The following is a 3,874-nucleotide window of genomic DNA, read 5'->3' as shown; positions in this document are numbered from 1 at the left end:
AAGATACTAGTTAAGAGTCACAAGGAAGTGCAAAGTCACAAGTGTCACAAGGAATACTTGGTAATTGTTCAGGCTATTTCTCAAGACAGTTTCTAAGAGCCCCATAACAATAGCATATTCTTTGAATGAACACTCTTTGAACTCAGGAAGTGGGTGGGTGGAGGAATGTCGTTATCTGTTTTATTATTAGCATACCTTGGAGCATTGAGTCACAAAGGCCACATTCCCAAGCCTGGGCCTAAAGGCCTAGAATTTTGTTTTTACGTTTTACTTTTTCAGTAGCTGTTCAGGATCAAGCCATATGCCAATAAGAAGATCCTTTTCATCTCACCCAGACATGATTATGTCTAGGTTTAAAATAGTATAAGGCATTTATTAAGTTCTTTGACATCCAAATATCAAAATTCTTTATTTTTTTTATTTTTTATTTTTTATCTTTTGGTTTTTCAAGACAGGGTTTCTCTGTGTAGCCCTGGCTGACCTAGAACTCACTTTGTAGACCAGGCTGGCCTCGTACTCAGCAATCAGCCTGCCTCAGCCTCCCAAGTGCTGGGATTAAAGGCATGTGCCACCAGCGCCCGGCTTCAAAATTCTTAAAAATAAAAGTATGATTTAAATAATGAGCAAGGGGGTATAATTCCTCCCCTTCTTTTTTTTTTTTTTTTTTTTTTTTTTAAGAATCTATAGTTTAATACCTTGTATTTGAGAATTATCAAATTGTTTACAAAACATCTCAAATACTTGACTGTTATAGTCAGTTTTAATATAACATGGGCAGTGACTAATTACACTTTCAGTTGTTTCTCTTGAAGAGCAGTTGTAACTAGAAGGCTTGAAAAGTTATTAATAGTCACATATGCATTATTTATTTATTTATTTATTAATCAGAAATAAGAGCATTGATTTGCAGCAATTGATTAAGTATAAGTCCTCAAGAATTAACACCATTATGTGAAAACAGGTAGAATCTGAGGACACCAAGAACAATTTTTTTTTTGTCTCTGTTTGGGCGCCTATATGTTGTATACCAGCCCGCCATCTACTTGAACTTGGTACACCTGGGAGGCAGGCTAGGGCTGAAAAAGACTTAGACGGTGAGAGAGATTAATGGAGACCAAGACACGATTCTGTTCAAGGCCTGCCAGTTTACCAAGAGAGTGTGCTTATAAGGGGGAAGGCCCATCCCCTGCCAGTCCATTCTTGGTGTCTGGAGCCAGCCTGTAGGCAACATGCAGGATAGGATGTTCCTCTGGAATATAAGGGGCCTCTCAGCAGGTAGCAGTGTCTTGGAGAGAGCAGTGGCAGGTGACAGAACAATAGAACCATCTAGGTCAGAAAGCTCCACCCTAGGCAATCTCCTTCTTAGTGGCAGCAAGGTCAAAGTCTGGATCAGCCTGCTTCAGGCTTGGGGAGCCTACATGACTCCACAAGCATGGCATACGTTTCGAGATTCTGGAAGGGAGACAGAAACTTTATAAAATTAGACAGAGGCAAGATGAGCCACATCAAGATTATGTTTCTTGCCGTTTGTAGACAGTCAGATGTCTGATGGTTTATGGAGTCAGGAGATGCTTATTGTTAAGCAACTGACATATGAGAGTGTCAGTGCTCTATGCCAGATGGCCATCTATCCCTTTTTAAAGACAAGAGATATTAACATTTACATTTGTTGCTGTGCTGATGTTGGGCCTTCATACATTCAAAGGTTATCTCTGGTAGTAGCCTTCCAAGGATAAATGGGACCTCAATTATTGGCAGTTGTAGTTGTACAACAAGGAAAAGGATGGCAATGAATATTTTAAATGTGACATGTCTGGACATTTTAAAAGGCAGTGTCTATAAGGAAGACAAAATGTTCCTTCAGCAATGGAGACTAAGTCCCCAAATTTAAGTCCTGAATATAAATGAGAAAATCACCAGGCAAATGAATGTAAATCTAAGAGGGATAGTCTTTGTCCTAGGGAAACTGGGTTAGGGGACAGCCCTAGCCCCTGCAAAAATTTGGGGTACACCTGGCAACAGCTAGGACTTCTCCCCAGGGGTGTATGCCAGTCTATCATTTTCTTTATAGTGCCCCAAACTCCCATGTATGAAGATTTTAGAGAGAAACTTCAGGCAGTGTTGGACATAACTTCAGTGTACTAACATCAGAAATGAGAGTCCAGGCTATACCTACTGATATATTTGGGCCTTTGCCGTGAGGGGTGGCTGGACTGATAATAGGCAGAAGTCATGTAATCTGAAAAGGCTTGCAGATTTTCCCAGGAGTAATAGATAGGGATGATACTCGAAAGATTAAAATTATAGCATCTGTTCCCACTAGCATTGAAACTACCAAAAGGGACAATATATTGCTCAATTATTATTGGTACCAGTGTCAGTGTTTAATCAGGTAAAATCTGTTTACAAATGAGGAACAGAAGGATTTGGGTCCTCAGATACATATTGGATGAAACCAATCACTAAAGACTAAGTCTCTTACCTGTGTAGATAGATGGTAAGAGACTTATGGGTTGTTAGATACTGATACAGATGTTTTAGTTCTTTCTGATCAGTCATGTCCCTGTCATTCGCTCCTTCAAAGCAGCAAGCAGAGCTTTGAAGATTGGGAGTTTCCCATGGACCTCAACAAACCTCAAGGATTCTTAGTTCAAAAACTGATGACGGTCTATCAGGCCCTTTATAGACTTATGTGTTATGAGGGTTGGCAGTTAATTTATGGGGAAGAGATGTCCTTCAGAGTTTGGCATGTATCACTTTGTACTTGATACCCATGCTGAACAGATGAAGCTTTCATGAAGATGGATACCTGGAAAGGGTCTGGGAAAGAATCGCAGGAAATTACTGAAACTTTATGCCCTATTCCTAAGTCTAACAAAGTTTAGGGTGTTTCTCCTAGGGGCAGTTTTAATGTATTGTGCTGTTCCTATAACCTGGCTTTCTGAGGATTGTATCTTAGTGGATCAGTGGCTCTTTATCAAAGAAAAAAATAGCTGCCCTGGTATCAGTGTTGAAACAACTAGAGAAGAGGCATTTAGGAGAATCTATCAGTCCATGGAAGTCTCCTATTTCTGTGATAAAGAAAAAAGTCAGGAAAATGGTGTCTTCTGCAGGTCTGGGTCAAGTAAATGCCACAATGGAATTAATGGGATCTTCATAACCAGGCCTTCTAACACCTGTTACTATTCCTAAGAAATGGCCCATTATAATGTTAGATTTAAAGGATTGTTTCTAGACTATACCTTTATACTCTAAAGATTGTAAAAGATTTGCCATCAGTATATCTTTTCTTAACCTATTTGAACTTATGAAAAATATTATGAAAAACTTATGAAAAAATATTGGAAAGTTTTGCCTCAAGGAATAGCAAATAGTCCAACTTTGGGTAAAAAGTTTGTTGCTATCATATTAGGTGGATTTTGCTAGAGAGCTAGAGAGCTGTTTTTCTTGCTTTTATTATACATTATATTGATGATGTTCTTGTTTTTGCTGAAAAATCATAGAATGCTCAAATATCTGGTTTTAGAAGATAATTGGATTAACCCATTATGGGTTGGTTATAACTCTTGAAAAATTTCAACACACTACTCCAATCTTATATCTAGGTATATTGATAGCCTTCATCAGTTGTTTTTCAAAGGATTGTAATTAAAGAGGATAATTTAAAAATGTTAAATGATTTTTTAGAAACTGCTAGAAGATTTTACTTGGATTTGACCTATGTTAAAAAATGTCACAACGGGATTCGCCAGCTACCCACAACACCCGCCACAGGATTTTAAGACTTCTGGTGAGTGGAACACAGCTTCTGCTCCAATCCAATTGTGTGCGGGACCTGAGACTGCATTAGTTAGGGAAGCAGAAAACCGGCCTG

General features: G+C 38.7%; 1 pseudogene; it reads left to right on the top strand.

Moving 5' to 3' along the window:
- LOC115030278 overlaps positions 1-3,767 on the top strand; it is a 13,073-nt pseudogene extending 9,306 nt beyond the window's left edge.
- Positions 3,768-3,874: the final 107 nt, after the last annotated feature.

This window comes from Mus caroli, unplaced genomic scaffold (genome assembly GCF_900094665.2).
Source record: "Mus caroli unplaced genomic scaffold, CAROLI_EIJ_v1.1 scaffold_17452_1, whole genome shotgun sequence".
Lineage (NCBI taxonomy): Eukaryota > Metazoa > Chordata > Mammalia > Rodentia > Muridae > Mus > Mus caroli.
Note: the sequence above shows the minus strand (reverse complement) of the source record. Positions and strands in the feature narration are given on the sequence as shown.